The following is a 26309-nucleotide window of genomic DNA, read 5'->3' as shown; positions in this document are numbered from 1 at the left end:
GAACATATGAATTAGGAGCAGAAGTCGGCCATTCGGCCCCTTCGAGCCTGCTCTGCCATTCAATAAGATCATGGTTGATCTGTTTGTGTTTCAAATTCCACACTCCCATCTACCCCCGATAACCTTGAAGTGCCGAGTTGATGATCCATCTCAGCCTCCTCCTGATGTTCCAAGCATCACAGATGCCATTTTTCAGCCAATTCGATTCTGCAGTCATTCTCCGTTTAAGTAACAGTCTGTTTTTTTATTCGAGGAACATAGGAACAGGAGTAGGCCATTCAGCCCATCAAGCCTGCCCACCATTCAATAAGATCATGGCTGATCTTCCACTTCAATGCCTTTTTTCCCCACACGATCCTTATATCCCTTTACGTCAATAGTATTTGGAAATCTGTTAATCTCTGCTTTAAACATACTCAATGACTGAGCTTCCACAGCCCTCTGGGGTAGAGAATTCCAAAGATTCACAACCCTCTGAGTAAAGAAATGTCTCCTCATCTCTGTCCTAAGTGGCTTCCCCCTTATTTTGAAATTGTGTCCCCTGGTTCTAGACTCCCCAACCAGGGGAAACATCTTAGCTGCATCTACACTGTCTATCCCTTTATGTATTTTGTGGGTTTCAATGAGATCACCTCTCATTCTTCGAAACTCTAGAGAATACAGGCCCAGTTTCCCCAATCTCTCTTCATAGGACAGTCCCACCATCCCAGGAACAAGTCTGGTGAACCTTCATTACACTCCCTCGATGGCAATAATATCCTTCCTAAGGTAAGGGGACCAAAATTACACACAGTACTCCAGGTGTGGTCTAACCAAGGTTCTATAGAATTGAAGCAAGACTTCACTACTCTTGTACTCAAATTCTCTTGCGGTAAAGGCTAACGTACCATTCGCCTTCCTAATCGCTTGTTCACCTGCATGTTAGCTTTCAGTTACTTATTTATGAGGACACCCAGGTCTCTTTGTACACCTACACTTTCTAATCTCTTACCATTTAAGAAATACTCTGCACATCTGTTCCTCCTATCAAAGTGGATAAGTGTCATGTTCTTGCCCACTTACGAAGTCTGTCCAAATCCCCTTGGATCTGCTTTGCATCTTCCTCACAATACACTTTCTCACCTAGTTTTGTCTCATCTGCGAACTTGGAAATATTACATTTGGTCCCCACATCCAAATCATTGATATTGTGAACCAAATACTGTGAACAGCTGAGGCCCCAGCACTGATCCCTGCAATACCTCACTAGTCACAGCCTGTCAACGCGGGAATGACCTGTTCTTCCCAACAAAGTGAACAACTTCACATTTTCCGACATTATACTCCATCTGCCAGATTTTTGCCCACTCACTCAACCTATCTATATCAGTCTGCAATCTCCTTCTGTCCTCTTCACAACATAATTTCCTACCTATCTTTGTGTCATCTGCAAATTTAACTATCAAGCCATTGCTCCCCTCATCTAAGTCATTGATATAAATTGTAAAAAGTTGAGGCCCCAGCACTGACCCCTGGTGGACTCCACTGCCAATCGGAAAAGGACCCATTTATGCATATGCCCAGTTTTCTGGCAGCCAGTCAATCTTTTATCCATGCTAATATGTTACCCCCTACATCATGAGCTCCTACTTTGTGCAATAAGCTTTTATGTGGCACCTTGTCAAATCCAAGTACAGTATGTCAACGGGCTCCCCTTTATCCACAGCGCATGTAACTCCTTCAAAGAATTCCAACAAATTGCTTAAACACGATTTCCCTTTCACAAAACCATGTTGACTGTTCCCAATTACCTTGAGTTTTTCTAAATACCCAGCTATAGCCTCCTTAATGATCAATTCTAACACCTTCCCTATGACAGAAATCAAGTTAACTGGCCTATAGTTACCTGTTTTCTGCCTCACCCCCTTCTTGAATAGAGGGGAATGATTTGCTACTTTCCAGTCTGATGGGACCTTTCCAGGATCTCTTGAATTTTGAAAAATTAACACCAACACATCTACTACCTCATTAGCCACCTCTTTTAAGACCCTAGGATGAAGCCCATCAGGACCAGAGGACTTGTCAGCCGGCAGCTCCATCAGTTTGCTCAGCACCAAACCAGGTTTCTCTCTTCCTTCCACCTCCTGATTTACAGCTATTACTGGAATGTTTTTTGTATCCACTACAGTGAAGACAGAAGCAAAATATTTGTTCATTTCATCCACCATTTCCTTATTATCTTCTACTAACTCCCCATTCTCACTCTCTAGAGGACCAACACTCACTTTACTTACTCTTTTCCTTTTCTTTCTCCTGATTAACACAAAACACATTAGCACAAAGGAAGATCGTTGTGGTTGTTGGAGGTCAATCATCGCAGTCCCAGGGCGTCACTGCAGGAGTTCCTCAGGGTGATGTCCTAAGCCCAACCATCTTCAGCTACTTCATCAATGACCTTCCCTCCATCATAAGGTCAGAAGTGGGGATGTTCGCTGATGATTGCACAATGTTCAGCACCATTCGCGACTCCTCAGATACTGAAGCAGTCTGTGTCCATATGTCCAACAAGACATGGACAACATCCAGGCTTGGGCAAGTAACATTCGCGCCACACAAATGCCAGACAATGACCATCTCCAACAAGAGAGAATCCAACCATCTCCCCTTGATATTCAATGACATTACCATCGCTGAGTCCTCCACTATCAATATCCTGGGGGTTAACATTGACCAGAAACTGAACTGGAGTAAACATATAAATACTGTGGCTACAAGAGCAGGTCAGAGGCTGGGAATTCTGCAGCGTGTAACTCACCTCCTGACTCCCCAAAGCCTGTCCACCATCTACAAGGCACAAGTCAGGAGTGTGATGGAATACTCTCCACTTGCCTGGATGAGTGCAGCTCCAACAACACTCAAGAAGCTCGACACCATCCAGGACAAAGCAGCCCGCTTGATCGGTACCCCATCCATCACCTTAAATATTCACTCCCTCCATCACCAACACACAATGACAGCAGTGCGTACCATCTACAAGATGCACTGCAGCAACTCACCAAGCTCCTTCGACAGCATCTTCCAAACCTGTGATCTCTGCCACCTAGAAGGACAAGGAGAGCAGACACATGGAAACACCACCACCTGCACGTTCCCTCCAAGTTACACACCATCCAGACTTGGAGCTATATCACTATTCCTTCATTGTCACTGAGTCAATATCCTGGAACTCCCTCCCTAACAGCACTGTGGTTGTACCTACAACAGATGGTCTGCAGCGGTTCAAGAAGGCAGCTCATTATCGTCTTCTCAAGGGCAATTAGGGATAGACAATAAATGTTGGTCCAGCCAGCAATGCCCACATCCCGTGAATGAATTTTTAAAAATGGGGTTGGAAGCTTAGCCTAGGGTTAAATAGGAGGTCGTGAAGAGTCCGGTACGGCCTGTGAAGGTGGCCAGGCAGGGGGATGGATTTGGTGACTAGGGAACGGAGATTGTGGCGGAAGCTGAATACAATAGTTTCACTCCTCCCAAAATTTATCGAGAGGAAATGTCGGATCATCCATGACTGGACGTCAGACAAGCATTCTGACAATACAGAGGCAATGGAGAGGTGGTGCTGAGGCAGAGCTGAGTGCTGCCAGTGTACACATAGAACTTGATGCCATCTCTTCATGTAGATGAGAAATAGGAGGGGCCAAAGATAGATCCTCGGGGGACTCTAGAAGTAATGGTGTAGAAATGAAAAGAGAAACCACTTGCTGGAGATTCTCTGATACTGCTGAATAGGTAAGAGTGAACCAGATAAATACAGTCTCACCCAGCTGGGTGACACAAGAGAGGCATTGCAGGAGGATCATGTGTCAACTTTTTTGTTTACTGTGTCAAGCGCTACAGAGAGATAAAGAAAAATGAGGAGGGATAGTTTACCACTGTTACAGGAACATAGGATATTATTTGTGTCTTTGATAAGGCTTGTTTTAGTGCTGTGGCAGGGGAGGAAATCTAATTATAGACGTTTAAACAGGGAGTTACAGGAAAGAAGGGAACGGGTTAAATGACACTGTCCTTATCAAACACTCCCAAGATAAGTACAGCATGGGGTTAGATACAGAGTAAAGCCCCCTCTATACTGTCTCATCAAACACTCCCAGGACAGGTATAGCATGGGGGTTAGATATTCACAGGTCCAGGCTGTGGGCCGTCGGGGGTTCCGTCCTCCCCGATTGCCTGCCCCTCTTCCGCGGTTATGTTCGCGCCCGGGTGTCCCTGGAGAAGGAGCATGCTGTGTCCGCCGGTACGCTTGAGGCCTTCCGCGACCGGTGGGCACCGAAGGGACTGGAGTGCATTGTCGACGCTGAGAATGGCATTTTAATTTGAGTTTTTTGTTAATTTGATTTTAATAAAGTTATTTTTTAAAAAATGTATATAAAGGAGCCTGGGGAATAAAGGCCCCCTCGACAAAAAATATATAAAAGGGGCCTGGGGTATAAAGGCCACCTTTAAAAAAAAAACGGGGTTAGATATAGAGTAAATCTCCCACTACACTGTCCCCGTCAAACACTCCCAGGACAAGTGCAGCACGGGGTTAGATACAGAGTAAATTGTCGCTAGTGTAGGTAGGTGGTGGGGATGTGGTAGGGAATATGGGATTAATGTAGGATTAGTATAAATGGGTGGTTGTTGGCCGGCACAGACTCGGTGGGCCGAAGGGCCTGTTTCAATGCTGTATCTCTATGACTCTATGACATTATCTTATCAAACACTCCCAGGGAAGGTACAGCACAGGGTTAGATACAGAGTAAAGGTCCCTCTAAATTGTCCTATCAAACACTGCCAGGGAAGGTACAGCATGGGGTTAGATACAGAGTAAAGCTCCCTCCACACTGTTCTATCAAACACTCCCAGGGCAGGTACAGCACAGGGTTAGATACGGCCCTGATTGCCTGCCCATCTTCCGCGGTTACGTTCGCGCCCGGGTGTCCCTGGAGAAGCAGCATGCGGTGTCCGTCGGTACGCTTGAGGCCTTTCGCGACCAGTGGGCACCGCAGGGGCTGGAGTGCATCATCGATGCTGAGAATGGCATTTTAATTTGAGTTTTTGACTTATTTATCTGTTTTTAATAAAGTTATTTTAAAATGTATATAAAGAGGGGCTGAGGAATAAAGGCCCGCTCAACAAAAATATAAAAGGGGCCTGGGGTATAACGGCCACCTCAACAAAAATATAGAAAAAGAAACTGACTGACTCCCAATTACCACATCAAGCCTCAAGATATCTCTTGGCCACTTCCAGCCCAATACCCCACTGTACCCAACACTTCTCTTCCCTCTTGGCCTGTTCACTGTACACGAGTATCAATACATCTGTTTCTGGGCCTCTGTGAATACCATTGTAGCCTTCCTAATGCATGGCTCTATCAGATATGTGTCTACCATGGGAAATTCCAGCAGTAAGTTTTTGAAAGATTTAAAATATTGCAGTGACCGTACTGAAACAACGTAGCAGGAAAATTGGGTAACTGCCATGAGGAATTGGCAGCATCAGGATATTAGAGGGGAAGGGGAATCCGCCTACAATAAAGCTTCAGAATTCTTTAAATTATTGTATTTTTAGGAGACAATAAAAACAGAAAATGTAAGAAATACACATTGAGCCCATACACATCTAGACAGAGAACACCAGTGGTTAATGTTTCGAGTTGTGATCTTTCGTCAACCTTGATTGGCCTGTTGATTTCTAGCGTTTTCTGTTTCCATTTCACATTTTCCAGCTGCATTGGTTTCTCTTTTCATCAGCCCTGCCTTCAGCTGCCTGGGCCCTAAGCTCTGGAATTTCCCACCTAAACATCTCTTCCCCCCTCTCTCCTCCCTCAGGCACTGTTTGGCCACGTTTTTGGTCACCTATCTTATGTGGCTCAGTGTCAAATTCACTCTCCTGTGAAGCCCCTTTGGATGTTAACCTACGTTAAAGGCACTATATAAATGCTACTAAATGTTGTCATCTACACTATTTAAAGGGGTGATGTCGACCTATCCTCAGTCTCTCCAGGCTCCTCCTGTGCTCGTTATGGACATTTCCGATTACTGGAATTACGCCATTTAGGGGTGGTTGAGCTTTTCATGGAGGTCCCAAATCAAACCACACTCAAAACTATTAACATTGATGAACTGAATGATGGGGTGCTCTGGGCTATCCCTTCAAAGTCTCCCAATCTACCTGAAGGACGCCAGCTCTGCCAAGTCCTGTCTCCCCATGCTCCTGACTGTACTGTCTTTCATCTGGAGCAAGGAGTTGGGGTTTTTGCCTGCACCTTTGGGAAGACAAGTGTGTTGGCACATGACCCTGCCAATGTATTTAAATATGGAGTCTGCAGTCAGATGGAAAACGAGGAAATCAAAAGGCCACGACAGTTTACATGAACAAAACAATCCTTACCACTGTTAGAAGACAAGCCTTTAAGGTCGCAGAACCCGAGACAGATCTATAAATATGTCATGCCTTATCTGGATCCATGTGAGACCCCTTTGTTAGGGACATAGAAACAGGAGTGAGTTAATAAGCCTCTCAAGCCTATTCTGCTATTCAAGTAGACCATGGCTGGTCTAATTCTATTTCATTTACCCGTCTTTTCTCCAGATCCTTCATTACCCCTATCCAACAACAATCTATCAATCCCAGTGTGGAAGTTTTGCATTGACTCACAGAATCCACAGCTGTTTGAGGGGGGGGGAAATTCCAGATTTCCCTTTATGATGCCCTTTCTGTGACGAATTACTTCCTGACATCTCCTCCGAATGGTCTAGCTCTTAATTTTAAGGTGATGCTCCCTTGTTCTGAACTCCCCCCATTAGAGGAAATGCTTTCTCTCTCTCTCTCTGCTATCAATGCCTGCAATCGTCTTACACACCTCAGAAATTGAGGGAGTGATGGATGCCTCCTTAACGGAGAGGTTTCAGAGGTAATGACTTGGCTGCGTGAGGTGAACTCTTCTGACACAAGTGTCACTTAGCTCGGTCAGTCGAATGAAAGGAGGGTTTTCTTGGAAGATCGGGGTGTATAAGAGGGTGCTTCCACACACCTTTCTTTGCTTTTCTACTTTGTTCTCAATTTTTATTTCATAGTGTGTACCGGGTGTATGTAGAAGGGTGCCTCTGTAAAAGATTATACTGCATCCCTGCGAGGGAGAAGCCTGATTATAGGGCTATATTGGCTAGTTACAAGCAGTTGCAAAAGTAGCACTTCAATTTGCAAGTTTCCACAGACTGAGGGAGATGAGTTTTGAGCCAGCTAGTCTGATATTACGCGAGGTGGATTAATCCTGGAGCAAAGAGAAATGGATAACAATTTTACAGATGGAGGGTCATCATATGCCACAGGTCAACACTATTGCCCTTGGGATGGCAACTGAGTCAACAACACAGCTCATGAGAACAAGGTCCTGTCAGTTTGGGAAAAAAACTGCCAACTACCAGCATATGTACTCCAATCTATCCAGTGGACTGGTTCCCTGATGTTGTTAATTTGTTCACTATCTAAAGAGTTTAAACTAATCTCACTAATTTATACCAAGCTCAGACACTGATTTCAACTATAAATTGATAATCAGTTGGTGCTGAATTAGCATGTTCCAACTATATCTTTATATCTTCATTGTGTTGGTAAGCCCTATGTATGAATTATATGTGTACTAAATGTTTAAACTTAGGCAATGCTAATCATGATCCTGAAGTTGCTAATTGCTTTGTCTACTCTTTTTTTGATGATTTGACAAGAATGGGTCAATTCATTTAGGCAGCAGCTGAATTGGTTGCTAGGTAAAGGAAACACAACAACAATCCAAACTAGTTGACATAAGGTAGTTTGATGAGGCAAGTTTGGGTGCAATTCACTCCTGGGCATAAACTGGGTGGTTAACACCAGACTTGAGAAGAAGCGGGGGTATCAAGTCAAGGAGTTCTCTGGTGTCCTAACACACCTTACCTGCCATTGACCACATGGAAATGTCTCCGCTGGGTCTGTGGGAGTTATTGGGATGCCAGATGCCACAAGGACAACTGCAGCTCCCACGCAGGCATCATCTAGAGACTGCAGCAGTCAATTCTCCTTAAACCTGACTCCATTGCCTTTGCTACTCCATCACCCACCTGCAGAATCATTCTTTCACCTTGGGTTTCTTCCCCACCCCCAGCCCCCGCCCCCGCCCATTTTCTCTCTGTAACTCTTTTCCCCTCCAGCCCTCAGATGCTGATGGATCAAGGTGATCTCTGAGCCTGTCCAAGGGCTTTCAGAAATGTAATGCTTGGATTGTGACACTCCCCTTTAATTGCCTCCCTCTCTTTGAGTTTCATTCACAGGCAGTTCTCCTACCCCATCATTCCCACTGCTGCATTGCACTGGTCCCTAATCTGCGTCTGGACTGACAGAGCTCAGCTCATTTCAGAAAACTGGGTACAAACAGCTCACTTCCATCTCAATCTGGCTAAACTCCACCCATATCAAGGGCAATTAGGGATGGGCAATAAATGCTGGCCTAACCAGCGACACCCATGTCCCATAAATGAATTTTTAAAAATCCATTCAGGGACAAACTGCACCAATAGCCAAAGGCCAATTAGTCAGCAAATCAGGTGATATGGAGGGGGTGGAGTGGTGGGGAAGGGAAAGGAAGGAGAGGGGTTGTCACAGCCAATCTCTACCCTCACCACACCACATGTCCATACACATACTTTCCACTTGTCAGTAATCAGAGGCAGGAACCCTGACTGATTCTGTCCTCCACAGTCTGTGCCACATCGGCTGAGATCAATTCACTCAGCACAGCCTGAAAACTGAAACTGAACCTAAGAATATCTAACTCTGCTTTTATTTGGAGGGCTGTCAGTGACCAGCTTTCAACTGCTTAATACCTTAACTAATTTGATGACATAAAGTGGTGTGATTCGCTGCTCTCTGATTGGCTACTTTTATCCTGTGACAATTGGGCTATTGTGTAAGAGGGGAGATTATAAATGGCAAGCAGGCAAGCAGGTAGGTGATTGGTTTGGGAAGAAGCTACCTGTTTGGTGAGTATCTGGTAAGTGATTAAGGTTCATTCTAATCCTAACGTTCAAAATAATAAAGGAACTAGTGGTAAGTTTAATAAAATATATAAAAAAGGAAAATAAAATAAATAATTGAATAAAATAATTAAGTAGTTAATTAAAACACATTAAGGATGGCAGGACAGGTGATGTGTCACGGCTGCAGCATGTGGGAGCTCCTGGATGACAGTGTGATCCAGGGCAAACACGTCTGCAGTAAGTGTTTGCGGCTCAAAGAGCTTCGGCTCAGAGTCATTGAACTGGATTCCGAGCTGCAGACACTGCGACACATCAGAGAGGGGGAAAGTTACCTGGACATTTTGTACCAAGAGGAGGTCACAACCCTTAGGATAGGGTCTTCTGATTTGGTCAGTGGCCAGGGACAGGAGAGTGTAGCTGCTGCTGAGGCAGGTAAGGGGACCCAGTGGGCAGGAGTGCAGGAGCCTCAGCTTTTGTGATTGTCTGAACTTGGGTCATCCGTCTCTATTGCACTAATACCATCATTAATTAACAGATCTACGCCTCCACCTTTTCCTAGCTTCCTGTCCTTCCTAAATGCCATATACCCTTCAATATTCTGGTCCCAATCTATGTCCTCCTGCAGCCATATGGAAATTGGCATAAGGGCTAATAAGATTAGAGAAATTAATGCGTGGCTCAAAGACTGGTGTGGCAGAAGTGGGTTCCGGTTCGTGTAGCATTGGCACCAGTACTGGGGAAAGTGGTGGCTGTACCGTTGGGATGGTCTACACCTGAACTGTGCTGCAGCCGGTGTTCTAGCAAGCTGCATGACTAGGGAAGTAGAGAGGGTTTTAAACTGGGGGCAAGAGATCAAATTTGGGAAGATATGGTAAATCAAGGAGTAGAGACAAGGCAAAAGAAAGGTATTAATATGGGAAATGATAAACAGACTGTGACAGGAAGGGATAAACAGACTGTGACAGGAAGGGACAGGCATACAAATCTAAGAGTATATCAACAGATAAGGCTAGAGGTTACAAAAATAATAAAAGGACAAAACTAAAGGTTCTGTATCTGAATGCAGGTAGCATTCGAAACAAAACAGATGAACTGAGAGCGCAAATAGAAATAAATAAGTACTATCTGATAGCCATTACAGAGACACAGCTGCAGGACAACATCAATTGGGACCTGAATATTGAAGGGTACAAGCCATTTAGGAAGGACAGGAAGCTAGGAAAAGGTGGTAGGGTATCTCCGTTAATTAAGTCCAGGAGACCAGGATGTAGAAGCATTTTGGGGAGAGATGAGAAATCATAAAGGCAAGAAGTCACTTCTGGGAGTGGTGTACAGGCCACCTAATATTAACCATACTGTAGGATAGGATATAAAGGAAGGAATAATGGCAGCTGGTCAGAAAGGTACAGTGATAATTATGGGGGATTTTAACCTACATATAGACTGGAAAAATCAGATGGACAGAGGTAGCCTAGATGAGGAGTACATAGAATGTTTTTGGGATAATTTCTTGGAACAATACGTTCTGGAGCCAACCAGAGAGTAGGCTATACTAGACCTGGTATTGTGCAAAGAGATAGGATTAATTAATGACTTCATAGTTAAGGTGCCCCTAGGTAGCAGCGATCATAATATGATTGAATTTTACATTCAGTTTGAGCTACAGAAGAGTGGGTCTATTACTAGTTTTATAAACTTAAATAAGGGCAATTATGAGGGAATGAAAGCAGAGCTAGCTAAAATGAACTGGCAAATCAGGTTAAGGGATAGGTCAATAGAGTTGCAGTGGCAGACATTTAAGGGGATATTTCAGAATATACAGAATAGATACATTTCAACGAGAAAGAAAAATTCCAAGGGTGGGATCTGCCATCTGTGGTTAACTAGAACAGTTAAAGATAGTATCAAACTTAAAGAAAAAGCCTATAATTGTGCAAAGATGGGAGTCAGGTCAGAAAATTGGACAGAATATAAAAAACAGCAAAGTATGACTAAAAGATTGATAAGGAAGGTAAAATTAGAGTACAAGAGAAAGCTAGCTAGAAATATAAAGACAGATAGTAAGAGTTTCTATAGATATTTAAAAAAGAAAGTAGTTAACAAAGTGAGCATTGGTCCTATAGAAAGTGAGTCTGGGGAATTAATAACGGATAATAAGGAGATGACAGATGAATTGATCCAGTATTTTGCATCGGTCTTCACTATTGAGGATACAAGTAACATCCCAGTATTAGCTGTAAGTCAGGAAATGGAAGGGAGGGAGGAACTCAAGAAAATTACAATCACCAGGGAAGTGGTACTGAACAAATTGTTAGCGCTGCAGGCTGACAAGTCCCCAGGTCCTGATGGACTTCATCCTAGGGTGTTAGAAGAAGTGGCTAGTGAGATAGTTGATGCGTTAGTTTTAATTTTTCAAAATTCCCTAGATTCGGGGAAGGTTCTGTTAGATTGGAAAATAGTGAATGTAATTCATTTATTCAAAAAGGGAGGGAGACAGAAAGCAGGAAACTACAGGCCAGTTAGCTTAACATCTGTCTTGGGGGAAATGTTAGAAGCTATTATTAAAGATGTTATGGCAGGGCATTTAGAAAAAATGAAGGTAATCAGGCAGAGTCAACATGGTTTTGTGGAAGGGAAATCATGTTTAACCAATTTATTGGCGTTCTTTGAGGGAGTTACATGTGGTGTGGATTAAGGGGAACGGTGGATGTATTGTACTTAGATTTCTAGAAGGCATTTGATAAGGTGCCACATCAAAGATTATTGCAGAAAATAAAAGCTCATGGTGTAGGGGGTAATATATTGGCATGGATAGAAGATTAGTTAGGTAACAGGAAACAGAGAGTAGGCATAAATGGGTCATTTTCTGATTGGAAAGATGTAAAGAGAGGTGTGCCACAGGGATCTGTGCTGGGGCTTCAACTTTTTACAATTTATATAAATGACTTAGATGAAGGGACCGATGGTATGGTTGCTAAATTTGTTGATGACACAAAGACAGGTAGGAAAGTAAGTTGTGAAGAGGACATAAGGGGGCTACAAAGAGATATAGATAGGTTAAGCGAGTGGGCAAAGACCTGGCAAATGGAGTATAATGTGGGAAATTGTCCACTTTGGCAGGAAGAATAAGCAAGAAGCATAATATCTAAATGGTGAGAGATTGCAGAGCTCTGAGATGCAGAGGGATCTGGGTGTCCTAGTGCATGAATCACAATAGGTTAATATGCAGGTACAGCAGGTAATTAGGAAAGCTAATAGAATGTTATCGTTTATTGCGAGGGGAATTGAATACAAAAGTAGAGAGGTTATGCTTCAGCAATACAGGGCATTGGTGAGATCACATCTGGAGTACTGTGTACAGTACTCGTCTCCTTATTTAAGGAAGGATGTAAATGAGTTGGAGGCAGTACGGAGAAGGTTTACTAGACTGATAACTGGAATGGGCGGGCTGTCTTAGAAGGAAAGATTGGACAGGCTAGGCTTGTAGCTGCTGGAGTTTAGAAGAGTAAGATGCGACTTGATTGAAACATATAAAATCCTGAGGGGTCTTGACAGGGTGGATGTGGAAAGGATGTTTTCCCCCTTGTGGGAGAATCCAGAACTAGGGGTCACTGTTTAAAAATAAGGGGTGGCCCATTTAAGACAGAGATAAGGAGAAATTTTTTCTCTGTGGGTCGTGAGTCTTTGGAATTCTCTTCCTCAAAAGGCAGTGGAAGCAGAGTCTTTGAATATTTTTAAGGCAGAGGTAAATAGATTCTTGATAAGCAAGGGGGTGGAAGGTTATCGGGGGTAGGTGGGAATGTGGAGTAATCAGTTCAGCCATGAACTTATTGAATGGTGGAGCAAGCTCGAAGGGCCGAGTGGCCTACTCCTGCTCCTAATTTGTTTGTTTGTATGTTCATAAGTCAATTTAATGGTCAGGGACCAGACTTGAGCAGGGAGAGAGAGGGAGAGAGACGAGTAGAGTGTGCAAATTAGCCCCTGTGGGAATTTAGCCTGAGAGGGAATATAGCCTTAAGGTGTGGTCGGCCTCATGAAATTTGAGGTTAAGGCACTAAAGCTGTTGTGACTGGTGTTATACAACTTCAAAGAGAAAACAGTTAAGTTTAGTGTGGAGAGAGAGCTGCAACTTGTGATTATGCGCTGATTGCTTTTCTTTCCTTACTTCTCCAGTGGAACCATGACCAGCATGAGTGCACTTGCAGGCTGGCCCCACAAAGACAGTTGTAGGACCCCCCAGCTCCCACCCTGGCTCAAATCCCTTCCCTAGCATTCAGCCTGGATTGTGAGATTCCTGTGGGAATGGACCTGGCTGGAGAAGTGAGCCGCGTGATTTCCCGACGCTTCCGACAACATCTGGGCTGGAATGGGTGGAAAGTCAGCTGAAAGGATTTGAATGAGGTCGAGGCCTCATTTGTGGAGCAGTGAATCCATTTCTAATTCACATCCCAGCTCAAACGCCCAAAGAAGGGCTTAGAGTTCAAATTGGACCAAGATGCCTCTGGTGTTGAGTAAAAAGGACCGATATTCCCTGGAGTTTTGAAGAATGAAAGGTTGGGAGTGAGGCATCAAGACTTAAAATGACGCAGTCAGGCGAGCTTAATGTTCAAACTTTCTGCCCCTCCCATGTACCTACCTCCACTGAACTCACACCCCCACGCAATAGAATCCATCATTCAATATCAATTTCATGAGTTTTTCAACGTGCCTGAGTTAATGGGGGGAGATGGTGGCGTAGTGGTAATGTCACTGTGCTAGTAATCCAGAGGCCCAGGCTAATTCCTTGGGGGGGCATGGGTTCAAATCCCACCACGGCAGCTGGTGGAATTTAAATTCAATTGATTAATAATAAAAAAAAAGAAATCTGTGAGGAAGAAAGACAAGTTTGGCAAGTTTCGGGAAGCTTGGATAACGCGGGATATTGTGAGCCCAGTCAAAAAGAAAAAGGAAGCATTTGTAAGGGCTGGAAGGCTAGGAACAGATGAAGCACTTGAGGAATATAAAGACAGTAGGAAGGAACTTAAGCAAGGAGTTAGGAGGGCTAAAAGGGGTCATGAAAAGTCATTGGCAAACAGGATTAAGGAAAATCCCAAGCCTTTTTATACATATATAAAGAGCAAGAGGGTAACCAGGGAAAGGGTTGGCCCACTCGAGGACAGAGATGGGAATCTATGCGTGGAGCCAGAGGAAATGGGTGAGGTGCTAAATGAGTACTTTGCATCAGTATTCACCAAGGAGAAGGATTTGGTGGATGATGAGCCTAGGGAAGGGAGTGTAGATAGTCTCAGTCATCTCATTATCAAAAAGGAGGAGGTGTTGGGTGTCTTGCAAAGCATTAAGGTAGATAAGTCCCCAGGGCCTGATGGGATCTACCCTAGAATACTGAGGGAGGCAAGGGAAGAAATTGCTGGGGCCTTGACAGAAATCTTTGCATCCTCATTGGCTACAGGTGAGGTCCCAGAGGACTGGAGAATAGCCAATGTTGTTCCTTTGCTTAAGAAGGGTGGTAAGGATAATCCAGGAAATTATAGGCCGGTGAGCCTTACGTCAGTGGTAAGGAAACTATTAGAGAGGATTCTTCGGGACAGGATTTACTCCCATTTGGAAACAAATGAACTTATTAGCGAGAGACAGCATGGTTTTGTGAAGGGGAGGTCGTGTCTTACTAATTTGATTGAGTTTTTTGAGGAAGTGACGAAGATGATTGATGAGGGAAGGGCGGTGGATGTTGTCTATATGGACTTTAGTAAAGCCTTTGACAAGGTCCCGCATGGCAGACTGGTGCAAAAGGTGAAGTCACATGGGATCAGAGGTGAGCTGGCAAGATGGATACAGAACTGGCTCGGTCACAGAAGACAGAGGGTAACAGTGGATGGGTGTTTTTCTGAATGGAGGGATGTGACTAGTGGTGTTCTGCAGGGATCAGTGCTGGGACCTTTGCTGTTTGTAGTATATATAAATGATTTGGAGGAAAATGTAGCTGGTCTGATTAGTAAGTTTGCGGACGACACAAAGGTTGGTGGAGTTGCGGATAATGATGAGGATTGTCAGAGGATACAGCAGGATATAGATCGGTTGGAGACTTGGGTGGAGAAATGGCAGATGGAGTTTAATCCGGACAAATGTGAGGTAATGCATTTTGGAAGGTCTAATGCAGGTGGAAGGTATACAGTAAATGGCAGAACCCTTAGGAGTATTGACAGGCAGAGAGATCTGGGCGTACAGGTCTACAGGTCACTGAAAGTGGCAACGCAGGTGGATAAGGTAGTCAAGAAGGCATACGGCATGCTTGCCTTCATTGGTCGGGGCATAGAGTATACAAATTGGCAAGTCATGTTGCAGCTGTACAGAACCTTAGTTAGGCCACACTTAGAATATTGCGTGCAATTCTAGTCGCCACACTACCAGAAGGACGTGGAGGCTTTGGAGAGGGTACAGAGGAGGTTTACCAGGATGTTGCCTGGTCTGGAGGGCATTAGCTATGAGGAGAGGTTGGAAAAACTCGGATTGTTTTCACTGGAACGACGGAGGTGGAGGGGCGACATGATAGAGGTTTACAAAGTTATGAGCGGCATGGACAGAGTGGATAGTCAGAAGCTTTTTCCCAGGGTGGAAGAGTCAGTTTCTAGGGGACATAGGTTTAAGGTGCGAGGGGCAAAGTTTAGAGGGGATGTGCGAGGCAAGTTTTTTACACACAGGGTGGTGAGTGCCTGGAACTTGCTGCCGGGGGAGGTGGTGGAAGCAGATACGATAGCGACGTTTAAGAAACATCTTGACAAATATATGAATAGGAAGGGAATAGAGGGATATGGGCCCCATAAGTGCAGAAGTTGTTAGTTTCGGCAGGCATCAAGATCGGCGCAGGCTTGGAGGGCCGAATGGCCTGTTCCTGTGCTGTACTGTTCTTTGTTCTTTGTTCTTGGAATTGAAAGTTAGTCTCTGTAATAGCACCATGAAACCGTCATCAATTGCCTTAAAAACCCATCTGGTTCACTGAGGTCCTTCAGGGAAGGAAATCTGCCTTTCTTACCTGGTCTGGCCTGCATGTGACTCCAAACCCACAGCAATGTGATTGACTTTTAACTGCCCTCTGAAATAGCCACTCAGTTGTCAAGGGCAATTAGGGATGGGCAACAAATGCTGGCCTTGCCAGTGATACCCACATCCAATGAAAGAATAAAGAAAATCAAAGACAGCCAGCGAGCAGCTGTTAATTGAAAAGTCTTTCTGATATAGTGTTTTTTGAAGTTGTCTTATAGGCCAGATAAAGGACATTCTGTAGATTGGTCTATGCAGATTAATAAGGTCTCTCGCAGGAGGCCTGTCAGAAACGTTCAAGCGTATTTGGCATAAAAAGTGTCGCAGTGAGAACAGGATGTTTGACAGACAGGAAACAGGAAATAGGCTTTATTCAGATTAAAGGAATGAACCTGCAGTCATTCTGTATCATGGAGGCGACTTGGGTTTGGGCTCAGGGTTTGGGGTTATCCTCAGGGTTTGGGTTTATGCATTGGGTTGGGCGTTCAGGTTAGGGGTTAGATTAAAGTTTAAGGTGCAGGTTTGGGGATGCAAGGATCATGAGCAATGGGCATTCTGTGATAGCAGAGCTGGCTTCTGCACAGTGACTGCTGTCTTGCCTGCAGAAACCACTATTAACCATTCATATTGTTACTAAGCATGTAACTAAAGAACCACACGTTCAGTCAATAAATGCCTGACACCCACTGCTGAAAGATTTATGTATTTGAACGTTGTCCTAAATGCCAGGGTTTAGGAATCTTCCACATTTAAAGATCAGAAAACATTGCCTTCACCACAGCGACTGTGTGATCAATGAGAAAGGTTTCCTGGTGTGTAACACATGCCTCTTATTCCTCACCATATAGAGCACTGAAGGAGGCCATTTGGCTCAGTGTGCTGGATCTTTGAAATAGTTAATCCCTCTCCCACTGCTCTTTCCCTATACCCCTGCAAATGTTTTCCTTTTCAAGTATTTATCCAATTCCCTTTTGAAAGTTAATATTGAATCTGCTTCCACTGCCCTTTCAGGCAGCGCGTTCCACATCACAACAACTTTTGTTTTCAAAAAACAAACCTCCTCATCTCCCCCTTATTTCTTTTGACAATTATCTTAAATCTGTGTCCTCTGATTACTGACCCTCCTGCCACTGGAAACAATTTCTCCATATTTACTCTATCAAAACACTTCATCATTTTGTACACCTCTATTAAATGTCCCCTGAACCTTCTCTAGTCTAAGGTGAACAATCCCAGTTTCTCCAGTCTATCCACATAACTGAAGTCCCTCACCCCGGTACCATTCTAACAAATCTTCTCTGTAGCATCTCCAAGACCTTGGCATCTTTCCTAAAATGTGCTGCCCAGAATTGGACACAATATGCCAACTGAAGCCGAAACAGTGTTTTATAAAGGTTTTGCATAACTTCCGTGCTTTTGTATGCTATGGTCTCTATTTATAAAGCCTAAGCTAGAAATATAAAGACAGATAGTAAGAGTTTCCATCGATATTTTAAAAAGAAAAGAGTTAACAAAGTGAGCATTGGTCCTATAGAAAGTGAGTCTGGGGAATTAATAATGGATAATAAGGAGATGGCAGATGAATTGAACAGATATTTTGCATCGGTCTTCATTATGGAGGATACAAATAACATCCCGGAATTAGTTGTAAGTCAGGAAATGGAAGGGAGGGAGGAACTCAAGAAAATGACAATCACCAGGGAAGTGGTACTGAACAAATTGTTGGAGCTGCGGGCTGACAAGTCCCCGGGTCCTGATGAACTTCATCCCGAGGGTGTTAAAAGAAGTGGCTAGTGAGATAGTTGATACATTGGTTTTAATTTTCCAAAATTCCCGAGATTCGAGGTAGGTTCCACTAAACTGGAAAATAGCGAATGTAATTCATTTATTCAAAAAGGGAGGGAGACAGAAAGCAGGAAATTACAGGCCAGTTAGCTTAACATCTGTCTTAGGGAAAATGTTAGAAGCTATTATTAAAGACATTATTGAAAATTGAAGGTAATCAGGCAGAGTCAATTTTTCGAGGAGGTGACTGTGTAGATGAGGATAAAGCAGTTGATGTAGTCTACACGGGCTTCATTAAGGCTTTTGATAAGGTCCCACATGGGAGATTGGTTAAGAAGGTAAGAGCCCATGGGATCCAGGGCTATTTGGCAAATTGGATCCAAAATTGGCTTAGTGGCAGGAAACAGAGGGTAATGGTCGAGGGTTGTTTTTGCGAGTGGAAGCCTGTGACCAGTGGTGTACCACAGGGATTGGTGCTGGGACCCTTGCTGTTTGTAGTGTACATTAATGATTTAGAAGTGAATATAGGAGGTATGATAAGTAGTTCGCAGATGACACGAAAATTGGTGGTGTTGTAAATAATGAAGAGGCAAGCATTCGATTACAGGATGATATAGATGGGTTGGTAAGATGGGCAGAGCAGTGGCAAATGGAATTTAATCCTGAGAAGTGTGAAATGATGCATATTTGGGAGGACTAACAAGGCAAGGGAATATACAAAGGATGGTAGGATCCTAGGAGGTACAGAAGGTCAGAGGGACCTTGGTGTACTTGTCCATAGATCACTGAAGGCAGCAGCACAGGTAGATAAGGTGGTTAGGAAGGCATATGGGCTACTTGCCTTTATTAGCCAAGGCATAGAATATAAGAACAGGGAGGTTATGATGGAGCTGTATAAAACCCTAATTAGGTCACAGCTGGAGTACTGTGCACAGTTCTGGGCATCACACTATAGGGAGGATGTGATTGCATTGAAGAGGGTGCAGAGGAGATTCACCAGGATGTTGCCTGGGCTGGAGCATTTCAGCTATGAAGAGAGACTGAAAAGGCTAGGGTTGTTTTCCTTCGAACAGAGAAGGATGAGGGGGGACATGATTGAGGTATACAAAATTATGAGGGGCCTGGGTAGGTTAGATAGGAAGAGACTTTTTCCCTTAGTGGAGGGGTCTATAACCAGGGGGCATAGATTTAAGGTAAGGGGCAGGAGATTTAGAGGGGATTTGAGGAAATTTTTTTTCATGCAGAGGGTGATTGGAATCTGGAATATGCTGCCTGGAGGAGTGGTAGAGGCAGGAACCCTCACAACATTTAAGAAGTATTTAGATGAATACTTGAAACGCCATAGCATACAAGGCTACGGGCCAAGTGCAGTAAAATGGGACTAGAATATTTAGGTGCTTGATGGCTGGCACAGACACGATGGGCCGAAGGGCTTGTTTCTGTGCTGTATAACTCTATGACCCTAAAAGGAAATCATGTTTAACCAATTTATTGGAGTTCTTTGAGGGAGTTACATGTGCTGTGGATGAAGGGGAACCGGTGGATGTATTGTACTTAGATTTCCAGAAGACACTTGATAAGGTGCCACATAAAAGGTTATTGCAAAAAATAAAAGCTCATGGTGTAGGGGGCAACATATTGGCATGGATAGAAGATTGGCTCGCTAACAGGCAACAGAGTAGGCAGAAATGAGTCATTTTCTGGTTGGCAAGATGTAACGAGCGGTGTGCCACAGGGATCTGTGCTGGGGCCTCAACCTTTTACAATTTATATAAATGACTTCGATGAAGGGACCGACGGTATGGTTGCTAAATTTGCTGATGACACAAAGATAGGCAGGAAAGTAACTTGTGAAGAGGACATGAGGAGGCTACAAAGGGATATAGATAGGTTAATTGAGTGGGCAAAGACCTGGCAAATGGAGTATAACGTGGAAAAATGTGAAATTGTCCATTTTGCATACCTTTTTTGCATACTAGCAGACAGTGTTGGAACAAAGAAACCAGTCTATGCTTCCCCAATACACAGAAGACCTGGTCAGACCAGTTTAGTCGCATGACTAACTGGCTGTTGGAGTTTTTCGAATTTGAACTTGCAACAGAGTTTTAAAACTCAGAAAGCTGTTTGCTCCTGGACTGAAAAGACCTCTCTCCTGTCTGCTATCATCTCGCTTTCACCAGCTTTGGAAACCATTGAAGACATATGAACCCCAAGAGAGAAAAGTCTCCTACAGTTAACAAGGTTTAAGAAGAATACTGGGCCCCAAAGAAAAGCAAGATCTACCTACAAGTAAGGACTACAGCGAGCTCGAAGCACAATAAAAATACCCTCTTCAGAGATTGCCTCAAACCTCTCCACTATTTTTCTTCTGCTCTTTTCTGTCTCTATTTGCATGTGCATATTGCTTATGCATGCTAGTGTGAGGCATGGGGTGTATCCGAAGGCATTAACCAAATTAGAGTTTGTTTTAATAAATTTCACTTTTCTTCTTTAAACCTAAGAAAGCCTGTTTGTGCTCATTGCTTTGCCTTATAATTGGAAAGCGGTGAACAAGGATTCACCAAGGGGGAGCTAAAAAAACAGTGTGTTTAAAATTAAATCCTGTTACAATAAGACCAGGTGAAGGCTGAAAGAGACCCCTAGACACCATTCTCACCTGGTAGTAACACCTTATTTAAGGAAGGATGTAAATGTGTTGGAAGCAGTTCAAGAAGGTTTACTAGACTGAAACCTGGAATGGGCAGGCTATCTTATGAGGAAAGATTGGCCAGGCTAGGCTTGTAACCGCTGGAATTTAGACGAGTAAGATGCGACTTGATTGAAACATAATATCCTGAGGGGTCTTGACAGGGTGGATGTGGAAAGGATGTTTCCCCTTGTGGGAGAATCTAGAACTAGGGGTCACAGTTTAAAAATAAGGGGTCGCCCATTTAAGACAGATGAAGAGAAATATTTTCTCTGAGGGTTGTGAGTCTTTGGAATTCTCTTCCTCAAAAGGCAGTGGAAGCAGAATCTTTGAATATTTTTAAGGCAGAAGTAGATAGATTCTTGATAAGCAAGGAGGTGAAAGGTTATGGGAGGTAGGTGGTAATGTGGAGAAATCAGTTCAGCCATGAACTTATAGAACGGCAGAGCAGGCTCAAGAGGGCGGGTGACCTACTCCTGCTCCTAATTCATATATTCGTATGTTCTCAACTTATCCTGTCACCTTCAAAGATTTGGGAATCTCTGATCCCTTGCAGGCCTGGGCTCGGTGTATTTGGGTGGGTCGGATATGTCTCAATTGGAAAAGATTGTGTGCTCTATAGGAAGAAGAGGAGGCTATTCAGCCCCTCAAGCCTGTTCTGCCATTCAATGAGATCATTGCCTGATCTGTGACCTAATTTCATATCAGACAAATGGAAACGTGACCTGTTATTCATTAGTGGGCTCTCAGAATATGATGACTTCTTGTTTCCACTTGCTTTGGAGAGCTCATGCGATCAAAACAAAAGAAGTTGAAAATCCATTTGACTGTGTGATTACTTGCGGTAGTATGGGGAGTTTAACCCTGGCCCCTTCTCATAGCGCAGACATTTGCTGGGCTCCAGGAGAGACGGTTTTATCCAATCGAATTCTTGTTCGTATCACAAATCTCTTTTCATAAGCCTCCCGAGGCCACAAAGGGGCCCCTCCCCTCTCACTCCTCAGTCAATCAGCTGGGTAACTGGAAAAGAGTGTTGTCCCCATTTGAATGCAAGTGGAACTGATTTGTAATATTCCGTTGCTATGGATACGGTGACAGATCCAACAATGACAAATATCAACCGTGTCACCATGAGGCCTTCGAACCTCCCATCCCCTCCCTTACCCACCTTCAAAAGTACTTCCCCACCCCCCACCCCCCAAACCTGGAGTCTACCGCTGCTCCAGTCTACCGCTCCCCCCATCTGCCCACTCCAGTCTCCCCTTCCTTTCCAATTGGACTCCTCCCAACCCTGCTCTCCATTCCCGTTTTCCCCTCGACGGGACTCCCCGCCTCCTCCAGTTTCTCCCTTGTTCTCCACCCCCCACCCCCCCAGTCTTCCCTCCCCAGTTTCCCCTGCCCCAGTCGCCCCAGTATTGGTCTACTCCCCACCTCCCATCATCTTTCCTAACAGGAGACTCCACCTAGAACCCTAAATTTTCTTTGGAGCAGAGAAGGATTAGGGGAAAATTAATAGAGATGTTCAAAATTACGAGGGGTTTTGATGAAGTAAATAGAGAGAAACTGTTTCCAGTGGCAGGAGAGTTGGTACCCAGAGGACACAGACTTTAGGTAATTGACAAAAGAACCAGATGGGGCGAGGAGGAGAAATTTTTTACGCAGTGTATTGTGATCTGAAAGGGCGGTGGAAACAGATTCAATAGTAACTTTCAAAAGGGAATTGAATGAATACTTGAAAAGTTTAAATTTGCAAGGCTTTGCGTACAGAGCTGTGAGGTGGATGGGATTAATTGGATAGCTCTGTCAAAGAGCCAGGACAGGCCCGATGGACACAATGATTATGAAAAGTCAGGGAAGAGCCCGCCTCTGCTGGTCCTGTAAGTCCCGCCTCCAAGAGCTGCTGGCCAATCAGAGACCGTCAGCTCTTCAGTTCCAGCAATGCCACAGGGAGCGGTGGCCGCTGCTGGAACTGCACCCAGCGAGAGGAGCAACATTGTCGCCCTCAGAACAGGTAAGTGGGGATCAGAATGCACCAGGGTCAATCAGCTGGACCCTGGCAAGGGGGATGGGGGTCAATTGAGAGGGCGGTGGGAGGTGTACCAGTGGAGGTGGCATGTGTTGTTGGGGATGCCCTCTGTGGGGCACAGAATGCCCAATCACTGTGCCTGGGCGGCACAGTGGTGCAGTGGTTAGCACTGCAGCCTCACAGCTCCAGGGACCCGGGTTCGATTCCAGGTACTGCCTGTGTGGAGTTTGCAAGTTCTCCCTGTGTCTGCGTGGGTTTTCTCCGGGTGCTCCGGTTTCCTCCCACAAGCCAAAAGACTTGCAGGTTGACAGGTAAATTGGCCATTATAAATTGTCACTAGTATAGGTAGGTGGTAGGGAAATATAGGGACAGGTGGGGATGTTTGGTAGGAATATAGGATTAGTATAAATGGGTGGTTGATGTTCGGCACAGACTCGGTGGGCCGAAGGGCCTGTTTCAGTGCTGTATCTCGAATCTAATCGAATCTAATCTAATCTAATCAGGAGGGCTTCCACCCACCCAGCCCAAAAGGAGGCCATCAGTTATTCCTGGGCTGCCTCCTCAGGTACTGAAGTCCCCATCCACTGCTGGTGATATACCAGGGGCAGCAGGAGGAGGTCCTTAAGTGGCAAGTGAGCATCACTGACTATGCCAGCATTTATTGCCCATCCCTAATTGCCCTTGAGAAGGTGGTGGTGAGCCATCTTCTTGAACCGCTGCAGTCCATGGGGTGTAGGTACACCCACAGTGCTGTTAGGGAGGGAGTTCCAGGATTTTGACCCAGCGACAGTGAAGCAATGGTGATACAGTTCCAAGTCAGGATGGTGTGTGACTTGGACAGGAACTTGCAGGTGATGGTGTTCCCATGCATTTGCTGCCCTTGTCCTTCAAGGCAGTAGAAGTCACAGATTTTTTTTTTTAGAAATACAGCACTGAAACAGGCCCTTCGGCCCACCGAGTCTGTGCCGACCAACAACCACCCATTTATACTAACCCTACAGTAATCCCATATTCCCTATAACCTACCTACACTAGGGGCAATTTACAATGGCCAATTAACCTATCAACCTGCAAGTCTTTGGCTGGAAGGTGCTGTCTAAGGAGACTTGGTGAGTTGCTGCAGTGCATCTTGTAGATGGTACACACTGCTGCCACTGTGCGTTGGTGGTGAAGGAAGTTATGTTGAAGATGGTGGATGGGATGCCAATCAAGCGGGCTGCTTTGTCCTGGATGGTGCCGAGCTTCTTGACCCCCCCCCTCCCCCAGTCTTCCCTCCCCAATTTCCCCTGCCCCAGTCGCCCCAATATTGGTCTACTCCCCACCTCCCATCATCTTTCCTAACAGGAGACTCCACCTAGAACCCTAAATTTTCTTTGGAGCAGAGAAGGATGCACTGCAGCAACTCACCAAGTCTCCTTAGACAGCACCTTCCAGCCAAAGACTTGCAGGTTGATAGGTTAATTGGCCATTGTAAATTGCCCCTAGTGTAGGTAGGTTATAGGGAATATGGGATTACTGTAGGGTTAGTATAAATGTTGTTGGAGCTGCACCCATCCAGGCTAGTGGAGAGTATTCCATCACACTCCTGACTTGTGCCTTGTCGATGGTGGACAGGCTTTGGGGAGTCAATAGGTGAGTTACTTGCCGCAGGATTCCCAGCCTCTGACCTCTTGTAGCCACGGTATTTGTGGCTGGTCCAGTTAAGTTTCTGGTCAATGGTAACCCCCAGGATGTTGATAGTGGGGGATCCAGTGATGGTAATGCCATTGAATGTCAAGGGGAGATGGTTAGATTAGAATGGCAGTTAACATAAAAGGGAAACCAAAATTCTTCCACTGGCATGTAAATAGTAAGTGGGTGGTAAGAAGTGGGGTGGGCCTATTAGGGACAAAGAGGGAGATGCATGTTTAGAGGCACAGGGAAAGGCTAGAATACTTAATGAGTACTTTGCATCGGTGTTTACTAAGGAAGAGGATGCTGATAAAATATCAGTAGAAGCAGAGGTGGTAGAGGTAACTGATGGGGTGAAATTTGATAAGCAGGATGCACTGAAACGGTTGTCTGTGCTTAAAGTTGCCTGGTCTGGATGGCTCGCATCCCAAGTTGCTAAAGGAAGTGGGAGTGGCAATAGCGGAAGGGCTTTCCATAATCTTCTAATCTCTCCAAATGACAGGTGAGGTGCCAGAGGATTGGAGAGTGGCAAATGTGACACTCTTATTCAAGAAAGGATGTAAGGACATTTCTTGTCAGTACAGGCCAGTCAGTTTATATATAAATGACTTGAATATTAGAATATTTTCGTTGGAGAGAAGGAGGAGGAGAGGTGAATTAATAGAGACATATAAGATAATCAGAGGGTTAGATAGGGTGGATAGTGAGAGTCTTTTTCCTCGGATGGTGATGGCAAATACGAGGGGACATAGCTTTAAGTTGAGGGGTGATAGATATAGGACAGATGTCAGAGGTAGTTTCTTTACGCAGAGAGTAGTAGGGGCGTGGAACGCCCTGCCTGCAACAGTAGTAGACTCGCCAACTTTAAGGGCATTTAAGTGGTCATTGGATAGACATATGGATGAAAATGGAATAGTGTATGTCAGATGGTTTCACAGGTCGGCGCAATAACGAGGGCCGAAGGGCCTGTACTGCGCTGTAATGTTCTAATTCTAATTCTAATACAAAGTAAAATCTCAAAATTTGCCGATGATGCCAAACTTGGAGGCGTGGCAGTGAGGATGATATCAATCAACTGCAATAGGACATAAATAGACTAGCAGAATGGGCAGACAAATGGCAGATGGAATTTAATGCAGAGAAATGTGAGGTGATGCATTTTGGCAGAAGGGATAGGTAGAGATAATATATTCTTAATGGCACAGTTCTACAGTGTGTGCAGGGACAGAGGGACCTGGGGGTCCATGTGCACTGTTCTTTGAAGGTGGCAGGACATATTGAGAGAGTGGTTAGCAAAATATATGGGATCTTGGGCTTCATAAATAGAGATATTGAGTACAAAAGCAGGGAAGTTGTGCTGAAACTTTACAAAGCTCTGGTTAGACCACAACTGGAGTACTGCGTCCATTTCTGGTCACCATACTTTAGAAAGGATGTAAAGGTCCTTGAGAGGAGATGAGGGATTTGAGCTACAAGGTTAGGTTGGAGAAGCTGGGGTTGTTCTCCTTGGAGCAAAGGAGATGGAGGGGATAGAGGTGTACCAGATTATGACCGGTTTAGATAAGGTCAACAAACAATAACTGTTCCCATTAGCTGATGGTACAAGGACTAGGGGCCACAGATTGAAGGCTTTGGACAAGAGATAGAGGAAGGATGCAAGGAGTGATAATGACCTGGAACTCACTGCCTACAAGGGAGCAGAGACGATGAATGATTTCAAAACGAAATTGGATGGGGACTTGAGGGAAATAAACTTGCAGGGCTACAGGAATATAGCAGGGGAATGTGACTGACTGTGTTCTTCTACAGAGAGCCAGCATGAACTTGATGGGTTGAATGGTCTCCTTCTGTCCTGTAGTGACTCTGAGGATGTGAAACTTGCTACCACAGGGAGTCATTGAAGTGAACAGCAAAGATGCATTTAATGGGAAGTTAGATAAATACATGAAGGAGAATGGAATAGAAGGATATGTTAACAGAGTTAGAGGAAGTGGGATGGGAAGAGGTTAATGTGGAACCAGTTGAGCCGAATGGTTTGTTTCTGTGCTGCAAATCCTTTGTATTA

The 26309-nt window shown here is 44.6% G+C and overlaps 1 protein-coding gene across 7 annotated transcripts in view; it reads right to left on the bottom strand.

The window, feature by feature from the left end:
* Window positions 1-26309, bottom strand: part of LOC137378393 (DENN domain-containing protein 3-like) — a 211245-nt gene that overhangs the window by 153435 nt on the left and 31501 nt on the right. The window contains exon 1 of one of the 7 annotated variants that reach the window (XM_068048679.1): window positions 21273-21333. The exons of 5 other annotated variants lie outside the window; for them this stretch is intronic. The gene's annotated coding sequence lies outside the window, so the exon portion shown is untranslated. Of the gene's footprint in view, window positions 1-6414; window positions 6477-21272; window positions 21334-26309 lie in introns of those variants that run through there. One more of the 7 variants, XM_068048677.1, reaches the window with a different exon arrangement.

The sequence above is a fragment of the Heterodontus francisci genome, chromosome 16 (genome assembly GCF_036365525.1).
Source record: "Heterodontus francisci isolate sHetFra1 chromosome 16, sHetFra1.hap1, whole genome shotgun sequence".
Lineage (NCBI taxonomy): Eukaryota > Metazoa > Chordata > Chondrichthyes > Heterodontiformes > Heterodontidae > Heterodontus > Heterodontus francisci.
The sequence above is the reverse complement of the archived record's forward strand: the minus strand, read 5'-3'. Positions and strand labels throughout refer to the sequence as shown.